This window comes from Heptranchias perlo, chromosome 4, assembly GCF_035084215.1.
Source record: "Heptranchias perlo isolate sHepPer1 chromosome 4, sHepPer1.hap1, whole genome shotgun sequence".
Classification (NCBI taxonomy): domain Eukaryota; kingdom Metazoa; phylum Chordata; class Chondrichthyes; order Hexanchiformes; family Hexanchidae; genus Heptranchias; species Heptranchias perlo.
In genome coordinates this window covers 126,939,640-126,958,557 of record NC_090328.1, presented here as the reverse complement: position 1 = coordinate 126,958,557, position 18,918 = coordinate 126,939,640, and the positions used below count along the sequence as shown (strand labels likewise).

General features: G+C 45.1%; 1 protein-coding gene across 1 annotated transcript in view; it reads right to left on the bottom strand.

Annotated features, from left to right (window-relative positions):
* LOC137320601 (neuronal acetylcholine receptor subunit alpha-7-like) overlaps nucleotides 1–18,918 on the bottom strand; it is a 90,580-nt gene that overhangs the window by 20,643 nt on the left and 51,019 nt on the right. The window lies entirely within an intron of this gene.

Sequence of the window (18,918 nt, the reverse complement as noted above, 5' to 3'; positions counted from 1 at the left end):
TCATAGGAATTCACCCAGTCCTTTTTCAAAATGGTTTTCTGTTTCACTATCCCAACTGGTAATCTGCACCACAATTCCATAACTAGCTTAATTTTTAGAAAGTTTCCATAAATGTCCTATTTTCTTTTGACCCCCTTATCTTTAAACGAAGCTCTCTCTTGAATCCTGTTCACTGACAGAGGAACTTTTCTAGATCCAAAATCTTCATACCCATGCAAATCTAAAAGACCTCTCTGCAGCTTCTCATTCTGCTCTTTGCCAGCTTTCTCCGAATCATTGCAGACTACAACAGACATTTTGTTAATTTAATGAGAGGTCAATTCTGGAGGAAAAAACAGGCATCAGAATGTTACCGTTTTATCATACAGAGATTGGTGCTCATTTCTAACACACACCCGGGAAGAAGATTAGGACTGACTGTAAATAGAGTCATAGAGTCATAGAGTTATACAGCACGGATAGAGGCCCTTCGGCCCATCGTGTCCGCGCCGGCCATCAAGCCCTGTCTACTCTAATCCCATATTCCAGCATTTGGTCCGTAGCCTTGTATGCTATGGCATTTCAAGTGCTCATCCAAATGCTTCTTGAATGTTGTGAGGGTTCCTGCCTCCACAACCCTTTCAGGCAGTGAGTTCCAGACTCCAACCACCCTCTGGGTGAAAAAGTTCTTTCTCAAATCCCCTCTAAACCTCCCGCCTTTTACCTTGAATCTATGCCCCCTTGTTATAGAACCCTCAACGAAGGGAAAAAGCTCCTTAGTATCCATCCTATCTGTGCCCCTCATAATTTTGTACACCTCAATCATGTCCCCCCTCAGCCTCCTCTGCTCCAAGGAAAACAAACCCAATCTTCCCAGTAACTCTTCATAGCTGAAGCGCTCCAGCCCTGGTAACATCCTGGTGAATCTCCTCTGCACCCTCTCCAAAGCGATCACATCCTTCCTGTAGTGTGGCGACCAGAACTGCACACAGTACTCCAGCTGTGGCCTAACCAGTGTTTTATACAGCTCCATCATAACCTCCTTGCTCTTATATTCTATGCCTCGGCTAATAAAGGCAAGTATCCCATATGCCTTCTTTACCACCTTATCTACCTGTTCCGCCGCCTTCAGGGATCTGTGAACTTGCACACCAAGATCCCTCTGACCCTCTGTCTTGCCTAGGGTCCTCCCATTCATTGTGTATTCCCTTGCCTTGTTAGTCCCTCCAAAGTGCATCATGATGGCCAATGATGACTAGAAACTTGTTACCAAATTTGATGGGTAAATAATCTCAGCGGCTACCAACAAATGAGGATAAATAGGGGGCAAAATTGGTCTTTAGCAGTAGTGTGAAACACACTCAGTGAATCAGCTTTACACCACGCGCGATTTTATTTTCTATTCAATGGTTCCGTATCCTTTTTCTTAATCGGAATTCACCCAGTCCTTTTTCAAAATGGTTTCCCAACAGGTATTCTGTACTACAATTCTATAACTATCTTAATTTAATTTTTTTTTTAAATGGGCAGCCGATTCGCTATGAGTGTATTTCACCCCCATAATTTCAACAGTTTTTTGGAATTGAAATTTTACCAGTCAGCTTAAGGTTCATTTTGAATCATGCAGCAGGCCGACGCCACAAAGCTTCATTCGAGGAAATCAAAGCCTATGGCTGCCACGTGGACTGGCTATCAACAAGGACGTTATAAAAAGGAATCATTCTTTTCAACTGCACAGAATACCCAGTCAGCTGAACTTAATTCTATCATCAGTTTCACAATGTAATCAGGTCGTACAAAACCTGACCTAAAAACGCTTGAAGAAACAATGAATAATTTATGCTGCGAAAGGCAGAATGCAGATCATCACAAATCCCAACAGTCTAACTTCTTTCTCCATTAAAGAGCTTTTCAGTTTAACTACACCAAACCTGATTTCATGGTTCTATGATTAGTGAGACAGGCGAAGATAAGTTTTCATGTAGTATTCTAAAAGTGTTACTTTAAATGGTAGACAATAATCGCTCATTATTCCCCAAGAATGATGGGATAACGATTCCTCTCACTGCTATGTGTAGCAATATCATAAATGTGTCCATGAACATTGCACCTGTTTGATATTTAGCAAAATGGTAAACAAATTGAAAGAGAATGCTTGCAATTTTGGTAGAAATTCTGAACAAATGAACATTTTTGTCATAAAGATGTCCGGCATAAGTATCAAGACTAATTTTTTAATAAAAATTGATTATATTTCTGACTCATAGGGGGAGAAATTGGTTTAGGCCCACTTTCAGGCCCGAGATGGGCGAGGCGTTCAATACGTGTGCCAGAAGCCGGGGGCCCAATGCTCGTCGGGCCTTAGGCCTCATCTGGTTAGCTACGAATGGAAATCGGGTATCCAGAGGCAGCTCGCTGGTATGCTCCAGACCAATTCGGGCCAGCTGCGATGCCGGCAGCAGCCCCACAGGTAGGTTCTATGGGGGTGGGGGGAAGTGGGGATGTCGAGGGGGAATGGGTGAATGGGAATGAGGCAAACTGGCAATGGCCCGCAATGTTGCTGTAGAGCCAGGAGGTGCACTCCTGCTCCCACTGGCTCCGCATTAATGTAAGTTAGAAGCAAAAAAAACTTCCCGTTTTGTTGGCAGCCTCCAGCGGTCCCTTTATAGAGCAGCAGAAATAAATTATTTGCTTTTTTCATCTCATTATTGTTTGTGGAACATTGCTGCATTCATATAATATTATAACTGTTAATGTCTCACTATAGAACTGAATTATGTAGTGCGTAAATGTTGATGACATTCGCACCGGCAGAGGACAGAAACTTCGTGTAGCAGGATGTGGGGAACACAATTAAAATTCTACAACTGACGTTATGAGTAAATATACTGGATGGTTTCTAACTCTACGATAGCTAATCACAGTGCACAGATTGAATCCGCGATGATCTTAACAACCTGGTTTTTCAGTATTAATTTCTTTTATAGAATGACCTCCATTTTCATAAGGTGATTTTCACTGTCTAAATACCAAGATAAACAACTCCTCTTAATCTGCGTAATTAGATTTTGGAAGATTGTAAATATTCCTTTTTATACATTAAATCCTCCACAAATTCTGGCTGCTATTTGCTTGTTTACAGAAAAGGATTACGATGCGGGTGGAGTCTGAGCTGCTTATTACCCAAATCCTTTCTTCTCTATCTTCCACATGCTCTGGCCTTAGGAATTTGGGCGCGGCCATTTTTGGAAATTAGGCTGTAGTTTCAGTGTTTGTTATAAACGTGAACGTTTGCAGTATTCCCTTCTGCACCTTCTCATATTCTGCATTGCTACCAGATGACTAGAATTTGTTGACAGTTTACTGTCGCTTGAACAAAAACATAGACATTTGATGAGGTTGTTACCCATCAAAAGATCTATCAGCCATAGCTTCCAATCCGTGTTCAATTGCTAGGTTTCATGGAGAGGCTCAGAGCCAAATTTCTTCTCATTCAAGAAAACATGATTTAGAGGCGATGTGATCCGGATCTTTAAAAGCAAAGAGGTGTCTATCATGTAAAGAAAGGAGAAAAGAACTAGTATTTATATAGCGCCTTATCAAATCTCTGAGAAATGTCCCATCGTGCTTCATAGGCAATAAGTTTGTTTGAAGTGCAGCCACTGTTGCTATCAGGTGAACATGGCGGCCATTTTGCATGCAGCAACATTCCACAAACAGTAATGAGGTGAAAAAGCAAATAATTTATTGCTGGTGCTCTATAAACACAAATATCCTAAAGCACACTGATACACCATGGTTTATATGGTCCTGTGGGTTGAAATTGTACTGTATAATATGAGTAACAAATGTGTTAATGCATTTATTCGTAATTCCTTTGTCCAATATTTCCGTAAAAGTGGAGAGAGTAGAGAAGCTGGGATTATTTCTTTAGAGCAGAGAAAGTTAAGGGAAGATTTAATAGAGGTGTTCAAAATTCTGAAGGGTTTTGATAGAGTAGATAGGGAGAAACTGTTTCCATTGACAGGAGGGTCGATAACCAGAGGACACAGATATAACGCAACTGGTAAAAGAACCAGAGAGGAGGTGAGAGAATTTTTCTTAAGCAGCAAGTTGTTATGATCTGGAATGCACTGCCTGAAAGGGTGGTGGAAGCAGATTCAATAGTAACTTTCAAAAGGGAATTGGATAAATACTTAGAATAGAATCATAGAATCATAGAAAGGTTACAGCAAGGAAGGAGGTCATTCGGCTCATTGAGTCCCTGCTGGCTCTTTGCAAGAGCAATACAACTAGTTCCACTCCCCCGCCTTTTCCCCGTAGCCCTGCAAATTTTTTCCTTTCAAGTACTTATCCAGTTTCCTTTTGAAGGCCAGGATTGAATCTGCCTCCACCATCCCCTCAGGCAGTGAATACCAGATCATCACAACTTGCTGCGTAACAAAATTTTTCCTCTTGTCACCTTTGGTTCTTTTGCCAATCGGCTTAAATCCTCTGGTTCTTGACCCTTCCGCCAATGGGAACAGTTTCTCTCTATCTACTCTGTCTAGACCCTTCATGATTTTGAATACCTCTATCAAATCTCCTCGCAACCGTCTCTGTTCCAAGGAGAACAACCCCAGCTTCTCCAGTCTATCCACGTAACTAAAGTCCCTCATCCCTGGAATCATTCTAATAAATCTCTTCTGCACCCTCTCTAAAGCCTTCACATCTTTCCTAAAGTGCGGTGCCCAGAACTGGACACAATACTCCAGTTGTGGCCGAACCAGTATTTTATAAAGGTTCATCATAACTTCCATACTTTTGTACTCTATACCTGTATTTATAAAGTCCAGGATCCCGTATGCTTTTTGAACCGCTTTCTCAACCTGCCCTGCCACCTTCAACGATTTGTGCACATAAACCCCCAGATCTCTCTGTTCCTGTACCTCTTTTAGAGTCGTGTCCCCTAGATTATATTGCCTCTCCTCGTTCTTCCTACTAAAATGTATCACTTCACATTTTTCTGCGTTAAATTTCATCTGCCACATGTCCGCCCATGCCACAAGCCTGTCTATATCCTCTTGAAGTCTATCTCTATCCTCCTCACTGTTTACCACCCTTCCAAGTTTTGTGTCATCTGCAAATTTGTAATTGTGCCCTGTACACCCAAGTCCAAGTCATTAATATATATCAAGAAAAGCAGTGGTCCCAGCATTGATCCCTGGGGAACACCACTGGACACCTCCCTCCAGTCCGAAAAACAACTGTTCACCAGTACTCTCTGTTTCCTGTCCCTTAGCCAATTCTGTATCCATATTGCTATTGTCCCCTTTATTCTGAAATCTTGATGATAAGCCTACCCTGCGGCACTTTATCAATCGCCTTTTGAAATTCCATATACACCACATCAACTGCATTGCCCTCATTTACCCTCCCTGTTATCTCATCAAAAAATTCTATCAGGTTAGTTAACCACGATTTTCCTTTAACAAATCCGTGCTGGCTTTCCCTAATCAATCCACCCTCGTCCAAGTGACTGTTAATTCTGTCCCGGATTATTGTTTCTAAAAATTTCTCCACCGCTAAGGTTAAAGTGACTGGCCTATAGTCGCTGGGAAGGAAAACGAAAAATGTGCAGGGCTATGGGGAAAGAGTAGGGGAGCGGAACTAATTGGAAACCTCCATCGAAGAGTCAGACTGGGATGGCGGGGGGGGGTTTGGCTGGGGATAGCGGGATGTATTGATTGATTTGCCTCCAAAGATGATTCTCCAGCACGGAGTTGCCTCACTTTACTGTATGATCAGTAAAGTGAGGGATGTCCATGATTGAGAGTAGAATATTTTCCACCATTTTTTGCATTCAGTATCAGTATAAAGTATTCCTAAATCATATTCAGGACAGTATAACATTGCCTATTCTATCACCACAAAAACTCTAAAAAAAACAAATATGTATATACCTTTATGCAAGTCTGCATTGGCCTTCAAAGCAAAAAATCCTTATTATACTTCCATAATTTGAACTGACAAGAACATAAGAAATAGGAGTAGGAGTAGGCCATACGGCCCTCGAGCCTGCTCCGCCATTCAATAAGATTATGGCTGATCTTCGACCTCAACTCCTCTTTCCCACCCGATCCCCATATCCCTTGATTCCCCGAGAGTCCAAAAATCCATCTCTCTCAGCCCTGAATATACTCAACATCTGAGCATCCACAGTCATCTGGAGTAGAGAATTCCAAAGATTCACAACTCTCTGAGTGAAGAAATTCCTCCTCATCTCAGTCCTAAATGGCCGACCCCTTATCCTGAGACTATGTCCCCTAGTTCTAGGTTCTCCAGCCAGGGGAAACAATCTCTCAGCATTTACCCTGTCAAGCCCCCTCAGAATCTTATATGTTTCAATGAGATCACCTCTCATTCTTCTAAACTCGAGAGAGTACAGGCCCATTCTACTCAATCTCTCCTCATAGGACAACCCTCTCAACCCAGGATTCAATCTAATGAGCCTTCGTTGCACTGCCTCGAAGGCAAATATATCCTTCCTTAGACAAGGAGACCAAAACTGTACACAGTACTCCAGATGAGGTCTCACTAAAACCCTGTACAATTGTAGTAAGACTTCCTTACTCTTGTACTCCAACCCCCAAGCAATAAAGGCCAACATGACATTTGCTTTCTTAATTGCTTGCTGTACCTGCATATTAACTTTTTGTGTTTCTTGTACGAGGATACCCAAATCTCTCTAAATAAGTTTCTCACCATCAGGTCCAGGAGATTCATCGGCTTTTAGTCCCATTAGTTTCTCCAGTGCTTTTTCTCTACTGATATTAATTGCTTTAAGATCCTCACTCTCATTAGCCCCTTGGTTCCCCACTATTTCTGGTGTGCTTTTCGTGTCTTCTACTGTGAAGATAGATACCAAATATTTGTTTAATGTCTCTTCCATTTCCTTATTCCCCATTATAATTTCTCCTGTCTCAGCCTCTAAGGGACCAACGTTTACTTTTGCTACTCTCTTCCTTTTTACATACTTGTAGAAGCTCATACAATCCGTTTTTATATTTCTTGCTAGTTTTCTTTCATTTTATTTTCTCCCTTTTTATCAATTTTTCGGTCATCCTTTGTTGGTTTCTAAAACTCTCTCAATCCTCAGACTTACTACTCTTCTTGGCAACAGTATATGCCTCTCGTTTTAATCTAATATGATCCTTAACTTCTTTAGTTAGATCTGGATGAACCGTTTTTCCCATGGAATTTTTATTTCTCGATGAATTTTGAAATATTTCTTTAAATGTTTGCCATTGCTTATCTACTGTCATACCCTTTAATCTAATTTCCCAACCTACCTTTGCCAACTCGCCCCTCATACCTTTGTAATTGGCTTTAATTAACTTTAAGGGTCCGATATTACCAGGGCTGCGGGTTCGCGGCGGCGGGGGGTGGGGGGGGGGGGGCGACTGGGCGCCTGGGTAACGCACCCGGTGAAATCAGTCTGCCCCGCGCACGATCGCAGCCTAATTGGATCCACTTACCTGGTCTTCCGGGTTCCCCACTGCTGATCTGCGCGTCGGGCGGGCTGCGCATGCGCAGTAAGGTCTGTCAGCTGGAGGAGCTCTGTTTAAAGGGGCAGTCCTCCACTGACAGATGCTGCAACAAATAGGAAAAGTTACAGCATGGAGCAGCCCAGGGGAAAGGCTGCTCCCAGTTTAATGATGCCTCACTCTAGGTATCATTAGATGGGGTGAGGAGGAGGGGGAGGACAGAGACCTTCCCCCCGGCGGGCAGGAGGAAGCGGCCTGCCTCTGCCACCAAGAAGGCCTGGCTCGAGGTGGCAGAGGAGGTCACCTGCACCACCAACATATCGCCCACCTGCATACAGTGCAGGAGGCGCTGCAATGACCTAAGTAGGTCAGCCTAAGTGAGTACACTTACTCATTCCCCTACACTCCGTCTGCCACATCAGAACCCGGAAGTGGGCGGGTTGGAACCGGGCTCCCGACCCACTCCGGGATTCCCCGATTTTCGGAGCCCCCCCCGCCAGGAAAGCACCCGATAGCGTGTGCTAATATCGGGCGCTAAGACTCTAGTTTCGGACTTAAGTACGCCTCTCTTAAACTCAATGTGAAATTTTATGATATTATGATCACTCTTCCCAGAGGATGCTTTGCAACTCACATTTTTATAAATTATATACACTGGACTGCAATATCCCATTTAATATGGCCCCTTGTAAACATGCCATATGCTGAGTACCCATTACTGACAACGCAGAGGTTGGTATGCATATATAATGATTGCTTAATTTTAACTTCACAAAGTTGTCCTGAAGCTGACAGTGAGCCAACGTCATTAAAAAGGATGTTGTAGCTTTAATGCTTTTGTCAGTATCTCTCATATAATCTCTGATTTGCACTGATTAATCTTCTCTGACTCCTACCACCCACATCTACTTCTTATCACCAGTCATTGTCCTCACTGCCCTACAAAATCTCTATTAATTCTCTTGTCAGACACATTTGTAAAATGTTCTCTGTTGCATGTGTTTTTCCAGCCACTATCACAAAGTAGCATCACTTATCCAGAATTTCTGGAAACAAGCAAAAAATTGACCATTGCCTGAAGTGAATACTGGGTTGAACTACGATATAAAGAATTCACTTGAAGCACATGTTTAGAGACCTCGTTATAAACAAAGCAGGTGCTGAGTTATGAATAAGACGGTATGTGTACCAGATGCATCCCCCGAGCCGTGAACATTTTGGCGCAGGGCAAGGCTGAATTTTAAAGCAAATAGAGCCATGATGGTAACATGTAGGTACAGCAAGCAATTAAGAAGGCAAATGGTATGTTCACCTTTATTGCAATGGAGTTGGAGTATAAGAGTAAGAAAGTCTTGCTGCAATTATATAGGGCTCTGGTGAGACCACACCTGGAGTACCCTGTACAGTTTTGGTCTCCTTACCCAGGGAAGGATATACATGCCTAAGAGGGGTTGCAACGAAGGTTCACTAGATTGATTCCTGGGATGAGAGCGTTGTCCTGTGAGGAGAGATTGAGTAAACTGGGTCAATATTCTCTGGAGTTTAAAAGAATGAGAGATATTGAAACATATAAAATTCTTAGAGGGCTTGACAGGGTAAATGCTGAGAGGCTGTTTCCCCTAACTGGAGAAACTACAACTAGGGGTCATAGTCTCAAGATAAGGGGTTGGCCATTTAGGACCGAGATGAGGAAAAATTTCTTCACTCAGAGGGTTGTGAATCTTTGGAATTCTCTACCCCAGAGGGCTGTGGATGTTCAGTCATTGAGTGTATTCAAGACTGAGATCGATGGATATTTGAACACTAAGGAAGTCAAGGGATATGGGGATAGGACGGCAAAGTGGGGTTGAGGTCAAAGATCAGCCATGATCTTATTGAATGGCGGAGCAGGCTAGAGGGGCCATATGGCCTACTCCTGCTCCTATTTCTTATGTTCTTAAGATACTTATACTTATTCTTCATTATTGTACTTGTATCTTATTCACTGATCTGTAAGTAAAAACAAATGGATATACTTATAATCTTCTTTACAAAATTGTAAATAAGGTGTGTATATATTATATCATAGCTGCCTAACTATGGGCTCGATTTTGGCGTCGGGTTTCCGGTGGGTTTCCAGCGGGGGGGCCCGGAAAATCCCGATATCCGGTCACATGACCGGATCGCGACGAAATCCCGGCCACTTCCGGGTACCGCGCTGACGTGCGGGGCTGCGCGCGCAAGCCCCGCTGGTGGGAATCCCGCAGGCAATTAAAGCCAGCGGGGTTCCACTTGAGAGTACTTACCTTGCTTGTTGAGGTCAGTTAATGAGCTGAATCAGCTGTCAAAAGAGGAAGTGTGGGATTTTAGGTTCAAGGCAGTGAGCTTCACACACTGGGGGAAACAGTCTCTCTCCAACCAGGCGTGTTGCAGCCAGCAGCCTGTGGCAGGTGCCAAGGTGCACTCCACGGGGGACAGCCCTCACCCACGCAGGAGGCCACCGCGTCACATAGGGCAACCCCTGCCCCCCACCACCCCCTGCCAAGCCAGAGGACAGACCGACACGAAACCGCAGCCCCAGTCCGAGGAACCACCCACCTACCCTGCACAACCCCTCAGACCAACACCTGCCAGATGGGTGGTGTGTGGACACCCTCGGAGGACGAAGAGCATGACCAGCCCCAGCAGCCTCGCAGTCCACGCCGTCCGCCGCAGAGACGTGGATCCCCCCAACACAGTGTTGTTGCACGCCCACCTGCACAGCAGGAGGGAGGGCTACCGCAGAGAGAGACGCATCGCAGAGGGCACTACCCTCGCCACAGGGTCCACAGACCGAGGCGCAGCTCCCCGGACCTCTCCGAGCAGCAGTGCACAAGCAGGCGCAGATTCGCTCGACATGTAGTCGTGGAGATCTGCAGCCTCTTTCATGCCGAGCTGCTCCTGCCTGGCCCCAGCACCAACTGCTTACCTGTCGCTGGCAAAGTCACCACTGCCCTCCACACCTTCTCCTCCGCATCCTTCCAGGGTGCAGCCGGCTGCACCGCCGATGTCTCTCAGTCGTATGCGCGGACGAGCCCTGCAAATACACCTGCACCTACTCTGCAGTAACACGATGGGTGGCATCAGTGGTGGGTCCTCATAGTGATACCCAGGAGCGGGCATTATTGGACACAACGGACAGGATTCGCGGAGACATGGCAGTGGTGGTGTCAATATAATATGTGCTGTTTGTTGCTCTGAAATTCAATATGGGTAACACCCATGACAAACCCTCAGACACCCTTGTGCACCCCCTTCATGCTCACGACACGTTTGCCTTACGCTGCCTACTGCACATATGTGATGCATGCCCTGTGGCTGCAGCACAGGTGGTGGCAGGTTGAGTGAGGCTGGCCGTGAGGGAGATGCACGAGAGGGTGAGTATGGGATGGAGCAATGAGATTGTATGAAGATTGGGCCGCGTGGTAGTGGCAGGATGAGTACTGGCGAGGTGAGTAGGTGATACTCACCTCGCCGCCCGCCGGGGGGAGGATCTGTGTCCTCCTCCTCCTCCTCACCCCATCTGATGATACCTGGGGTGAGGCATCATTAAACTGGGAGCAGCCTTCCCCCTGGGCTGCTCCATGCTGCAATTTGTCCCATTGGTTGCAGCATCTGTCAGTGGAGGACTGCCCCTTTAACTAGAGAGCCTCCAGCTGACAGATCGTACTGCGCATGCGCAGCCCGCCCGACGCGCAGGCCAGCGCCGTGGACCCCGGAGGAGCAGGTAATTGATTCCTATTAGTGGGTTGCCTGCTACGATCGCGCGGGCAACCCACTAATTTCGCCGAGCGTGTTGACCACCCTCCCGGAGGACCACCCGCTGGGAACCCGCAGGCCTGCTAAATTCGAGCCCTATAGATCTAAATTAATTTTCAAATAATGCATAAATGTTGATGACATTCACACCTGCAGAGGACAGAGCCTCCATGTAGCAGGATGTGGAGAACACAATTAAAATTCTACAATTGATGTTCTGAGTAAATATACTAGATGGTTTCTAATTCTAGGGTAGCTAATCACAGTGCACAGATTGAATCTGGCTTTTTCAGTATTAATTTCTTTTATGGAATGACCTCCAATTTTATGAGGTGATTATTACTGTCTAAATACGAAGATAAACAATTCCTCTTAATCTGAGTAATTAGATATTGGAAGATTGTAAATATTCCTTTAGATCCGTTAAAAACTGCTATTTGCTTGTTTACAGAAAAGGATTATGGTGCAGAAGGAATCTGAGCTGTTTATTATCCAAATGTTCTCTTCTCGATTTTCATACTCTCCATATCAGGACTGCACAAGCAGGGCTGGGCAGACTGGGTTATATTCTCCTCCCAACAAAGTTCATGTAAATGAGCATACATTACTAGTAGCACACAGAGAGATGTAGTACGTCTGTATTAAGTGTTCATAAATGGACTTTGCTGATTGGAAAACATTTTCCAATTGCTATAATTCACTGTGCTTAACAGGAGAGTTTGACAGATCCAAGTCAGGTTTGAACACAAGTAATTGGCTCAGTCTAGTTAAACCTGGCCAGAAATAGTTATTTCTTTATTGAAATGGTTTTTCCATAAGTCTCATTTAATATAGAGACAAATATTGAGTACTGGTGAATAATCACTACAAACACATGGGGTTCAATTTTAAAAGTGAAAATCGGGTGGGTTGGGGGCGGGGAGCATTGAAAATTGCCACCATTTCAGACCCGTCTCCAACCCGTCCATTTCCGGTTTTCACCGGGGCAGGAAGAGGGGCGGGCGACCAACCCGCTCCCAGGAGGCGGTTTGGACCTTAAAGCCTTTTAAGGAGGCTTCAGGCCTTCATTTTTCTGGACTTCCCAATTTCAACCCCATGGGGCTTGGATTCCCGGGCCTTCTGTTTTACGCCTCGTGAAAGGAGGTGAGACTCAGAGGTAGGTGCTTAGAAAAGCAGAGTTTGTGGGCCCGGAGGAGCAGGAGTGCTTCCCCCAGGCCCAACAAGCCTACCTGCACGACCCCCCAACCATCGCGGACACCCGACCCCCGACCCCGATACTCCCCCCACCCCAATCCCCGACCCCGAGCCTTCCCCCCCCCCCCGACCCCCGACCCTGATCCTTCCACCCACTCCGATCCTCCGGCCCTCCCACCCCGACCCCGATCCTCCCCTTCAACGATTGCGGACCCCCGCGATGACCCCCGATCCCTCCCCCCATAACTCATGACCCTTGTGCCAACCCGTGCCCACCCATGCCAACCTATGCCCATCCCCACTCCATACAAACAAAGACTTACCTGCAGACTTACCTAAACAAATCCTCTCCCTGGCTGGTCTCCCGTCCGAAATCGTAAGTCTTTATACATGAGTTTACAATTTTGCTATAAATGTCTGGGTTACTAATGGGTTTCTCAGACTGAATTCGCCCCCTTCCAGGCTCGGTTTTAAAATTGAGCCCAGGGTGATTGGGAAAAGACTGGTATAGGGCTTGTTGTGAACCTTGGGATAGCTCGTTCATTGGAAGGAGCTGCAGTCTGGCAGAGATGAGTAAAAATTGTGGCCAAGTATCTATTGCGTCCAGTTAAGACAGCAGAGCATAATTTATACAGCGCAAGCTGTGGCCTTGGATAACTCAGGTTTTATTTTAAATTCTGTAATTGCCACATTCCTATTCCCAGCAAGAAGAAAAACCCAGACATTTACAGCAAAATTGTAAACTCACGTATAAAGAATGGGTTTATGATTTCATTACAAATAGCAGAAATCTTCCCCTGTTATTTTCAAAGGAAAATCATACGTTGAGGCTTGTATATCAAATAACTGGATAGGGAGCTATCATGGGCGAAAGACCAAAATGAATGCCTAAAGCATTCAAAAATTAAATGGTGGTAACTGGTAATTATTCAGTCAAAGAATCTCAGAGACATGGTTAACCCAGGGAGATGGAACTAATTATAACTTACAAAGGTGCAGGGTACGCAGGAAGGAATCGGGCAGGAATAGGATAGGTGGAAGGGATGACTAATATCTAAGTGACTGTTGGGTAGTTAGGGTACTCAAACAACTACTCCAGGAAAAGCCAAGCTATGAAATTATCTGGCTGGTTGCCTTTAATGAGAAGACGGCCACGACTTTTGAGGCTTGCTGACTGAAACTGGCAGGCCAAGATAAGGAGAATAATTGGTCATTTTACCATGATATTAAAAGGATGATCAAGGTAAAAATAACATTTTACTGATTTAGGATATCAACCAGCCCAGCATAAACTGGGAACACCCAAGTGGTGAATACTATAAGCTTGTCAATGTTATGCATTAATACTCCTTAGTTCAGTGCAACAGAGAGCACAGGAAAAGTAACTGTTCTAGACTTAGTTCTTGTAAGTGATCCTGACATCATTAGGGTGGAGACGTACCTGCAACGCTAGGAGCAAATAACCAGAGTACCCTCATTTTTAATCTTGCTTGAGAAACAGTGCTGGCATATGATCACATCCATGAATGCAACTACATGTGGGCAAATTGTGTCTATCAATGAGGCCTAGAGGGAGTGGTGTCAAAATTTGAACATGGTGCCAAAATAGGAGGTATTGTAATTCTTTAGCGGACCAAAGGGAGCTGCAAAGGGATATTGATAAGATGGGGGAATGGGCTAAAAAGTGACAAATGGAATTCAATGTCTGTAAACGCGAGATGATACATTTTGGTAAAAAGTAACAGCAGTAATTATATTCCGAATGGAAGTAGGCTCAGTGTTGTAGAAGAGCAGGGGGATTTGGGGGCATGGGTTCACAGAACATTAAAGACAACGGGGGAAAAATTCGATAGGGGCCGTTTTTGGATGCGGGTAGCGTAATGTCCTATTACCCGGTGCCCAATGGCCCCGACGCAGACAGGACCCAAGTTTTGGAGCACTTACCTGCAATCAGCGTTCCATTCCAGGCCTTGCACGTGGAATCAATGCAATTCGCACTTTCCACCACCAGAGGGAGCTCAATCTCTTAAAGGGAGGATGTTTCTTAGAAATCTCTTAAAGGTAGCTGGTACCTGTTATTTGCTGAAAATAACAGTCTACTGTCTGCATGGAGTCTGAACAGAGATCAGACATTGCACACGTAAAACACAGATGCAGGTCCCATCCCTTTGTTTACACACTGATGAGTTATGTTAAAACATTTAATAAAGGTTGCGCACTACTAAATCCCACTTCCTCCAATCTGCACGCCAGACCTCACCAATCTGCCGATCTGAGTTGGTACCAGGCCTGCGAGAATGCATGCATCAAGGTTCTCTGCTGATGCACAAGAGACCTTGGTGCAAGAGGTGGACAGAAGGAGGGACATCCTATATCCGCTGGGGGGGCGGTGGGGGGGTAGCTGGGGGGGCAAGATGCCCTCCAGACATATATCCAAAAGGCAGTGGGAGGCAGTGGGTGACGAAGTCAATGCCAGGCGCACAGCATCATGAACATGGATGCAGTGCAGGAAGAAGTTCAATGCCTTGACATGAGTGGTCAAAGTGAGTGAGGTCAACTGTCAAGTGGCGTCTCCTACCAACTGCACCATGCACTACACCCCCCATCACCCACATACCAACAAACTCTTTCCATCAGTACTCAACTCTTCCAATCAGATGCTTCCTCTCACCCTTACACATTACTACTGTTTCAAGCTGCTCACCCACAACTCACAGGCCACACGCACTGGCAGCTACTCAACCATGACAGGCACATCACCCAGACACACGTCCCGCTTTCTTGAAGGAGAAGGTGGCGCATATCAAGAGACAGCAAGTGGCCGTGGCATTTAACCTGTCGAGCCTGTTCTGCCATTCAATGTGATCATGGTGGACCTGTGACCTAACTCCATATACCTGCCTTAGCCCCATATCCCTTAATACTCTTGGTTCACAGAAATCTATCAATCTCAGATTTAACATTCACAAGTGAGCTAGCATCAACTGTCAACTGTAGAAGAGCGTTCCAAACGTCTCCCACCCTTTGCGTGTAGAAGCATTTCCTAACTTCACTCCTGCACGTCCTGACTCTCAATGTTAGGCTATGTCCCCGTGTCCTAGTATTGAAGTCCACGAGACCTACAAAAACTGTTACAGATGTCTCGGCAGCCAGAGGCAATAATCCAGCCACTAAACTGTAAACCCTGCATGGTCCCTTTAAATAGCACCGGTGGGGGGTCCTCCAGGCACTCTGAGACACGTTCAGATGGTCGGGGTTAAGACTGTGCGTTGAGTTAAGCGCTAAGTCTCAAAATGGTGTCTATCACTTTAAATCAGCGTTGCAGACTGATTGAAGCCATTTTCTCCCTACTTTACATAATCCCAGTGTTCGTTATCTGCGCCTGCACTAAATCCTATACCAAGATGGCGGTCTGGCGCACGTCACGCAGGAAATGTGCGTGCGCATCCAAGACGCCATCTTGGGTGTCGGAGAGGCCGTGTAGCACCGCAATAATAGGCGCTACACGGCCCAATTTAGCGCCCATAATCTCAGGTTGATAAGGCCATAAAAAAAGGTAATTAAATTCTAGGTCTTATCACAACAGGCATAGAATATAAAAGCTGAGAATTAATGATAAGCCCGTATGAAACCTTAATGAGGCCTCATCGTACTCTGTGCAGTATTGGGCCCACACTATAGGAAGGATATTGAGGCTTTAGAGAGGGGATAACACAAGTTCATTAGGATGGTGCCTGATATGAGGAAATACAAATATAAAGAAAGGCTTGAAATATTGGGGATTGTTTTGTTACAACAACACAGATTACGGGGCAATATAATGGAAGTGTTTAAACTCTGAAAGGGTGGGACAGGGTGAATAGAAGCAGAGTGTTTCTAGTAGTTATGGGATCAAGGATGAGAGGCTACAGATACTTGAGATTTAGGATAGAGAGCAAGAGAGACTTCTCTGCACAGAATGTTGCGAGACTGTCGAATTCATTTCCAGGTTAGTGGTTGAGGCAGAAACTAGATTAGATTGGATGAGTGGATGAAGAAAAAGGGGATAAAGAGATATGGGAACCAGATCATGAAATATAATTAGGATTATTTGCTCATGTAATGATACAAAAATGATGCAAATGCTACACTACCCTACTCCAATGGGTCATCTACTTAGATTAATCAGGCAACTCTTTTGCATTCTGTCCTGCAGTCTAGGGCAGAACCTTCCCTTCCTGCGGTCCCCTGTTATTTTCTGAACCTGCCTTTGGTGCCTGGCTGCCTGGACAGCATCACATTGCCCTCAAGAGGCCTTCTCTCTCTCCCTTTTTTATCTCTCTCTTCACAGACAGAAACTGAAAGGCTTTCCAACACAATGATAGTGAGGTGGTTTTTCTGATTATGCAGATGAGGTAAAGAATTACTTATTATTCAACCTCTGGGGAAAACAACTTTCAACTGAGGAAGGAGGAAGCCTCCGAAAGCTTGTGAATTTAAAATAAAATTGCTGGACTATAACTTGGTGTTGTAAAATTGTTTACAATTGTCAACCCCAGTCCATCACCGGCATCTCCACATCATAACTTTCAACTAATATAATAACCACCTTTTTTCCAGGTGCCTTTTATTCCATCCTTGTGAGAATACACATTTGCTTACAAAAAAATTTGCAAGTGATTTGCCTGGGAAAGAAAGAAACAATTGCATATATATAGCACCTTTCACAGCCTCAGGACATCCCAAAGTACTTTACAGCCAATTAATTTCTTTTGAAGTGTGGTCACTGTTGTAATGTAGCAGCCAATTTGCGCACAGGAAGGTCTCATAAACAGCAATGTGATAATGACCAAATAATTGGTTTTAGTGATGAACTCCCCTGCTCTTCGAAACAGTGCAATGGGATCTTTTACATCCACCTGAGAGGGCAGACGGGGCCTCGGTTTAAGTGATAGGCGGCACTCCCTCAGTACAGCACTGGAGCGTGAGCCTAGATTGTGTGCTCAGGTTTCTGGAGTGGGATTTGAACCCACAACCTTCTGACTCAGAACTGTGACTTTGGGAGAAGATCGGTAGATACTCTGGAGAAATGGTGCAAACAGCCAATCACCTTACCGTGTAGTAAAGCAGTCAAATGATTCATATCAAGCGTGGCCTCACCTAATGGTAACTTGCTGTTTCTCTGAAGTTGTGGCAGGAGATTAAGAAATTCTCATTAAAAACTCTACTCCATTAAACGTAGCACATTTTCAAACCTTTTCTGTGAAAAAATGGTCAGAACATCCTGAAATGTAAAAGTGGCCCTCTCCTGGTAGGGTCACCTACCTCCTATTGAAAGGCCAATCCTCGAAAGGAGCTATTTTGCCCCAGGCTATTTATCTTGCAAAAAAAAAAGGCACATTTTAAAGGCAGTCAACAACCCTTTAATAGCTGGAAGTGCCCAGTGACAGGGTACCAGATGCTCAGGGCACTGTCAGACGATCTTGAGTTATCGGGTGAAGTCAGCTATGTGACACTGTGGTAGAATCATGTTATTGACCCCTCTACATCAGACAGATTAAATGTCAGAAAAGATTACTAATGTAGACATGAGACAGGGGATTTACAGACTATACACAAAGAGCAATGCTTAGCAAGTTTTATACATTAATAGTTAGAAAACCAGTTTTTATTTAACATTCTGAATGATTTATGACTTAGCTATGAATAACCACTGGTATGTACAGGAATTGCAAATATTAATGAATTTTCTTCCGTTTCCTTCCCATTTCATGCGGCCAAATCCAGCATCATCTTCATGGTAGGAACAGTGGCAGTCAAATCATTGTAACCAGGGGAGCATGGTGTCACAGGGGAATGTCAGAAAGTGTAATCACACCCACCATTCTACACTGAGGGAGTTCCTAATCTTGACTTGATCATCAGGGGAAGCATGGAGCTGAGGTGAGGTATTTCTCCACAGGGAGAGAAATAGTGAAAATCAGATGGTGAATAACCCTGGGGTTAATTTTAACCCTACCCGCCCGGGAGAAACCAGGGACTTTATTTACCCATTCAGAACACCAACCACTTATGACCATTTGCGATGTTAAACTGCAGGGTTTTACAGGCAGATAAGGCGCCCGCCTGAAGCAGGTGGAAGCCTCATAAAGTTTTACTAATCAGCGTCCTGTCACGTCACTAGGACCCCGATGCAATTTTAACCAGGGCTGGAGTGGGGGAAGCCACTGCTGCATTCCCGCTAGGCAGAAGCAGGTCTGAAGCTGGTCTGGAGACAGAAGAAGCCCTTCTGGTAAGTCTAAAACATTCCTTTGTGGAGCCAGGAGGAGCAGCAGTGCTTTATCGGGCCCCACGAGGACAATTGCGGCATCCCCTGCCCCTTGGATACCACCCCCCACTGCCCACGCTCCTTCCCTCTTGTAACACCCTCCTGAAACCCCCTCCCCGCCACTTACCTGGAAGC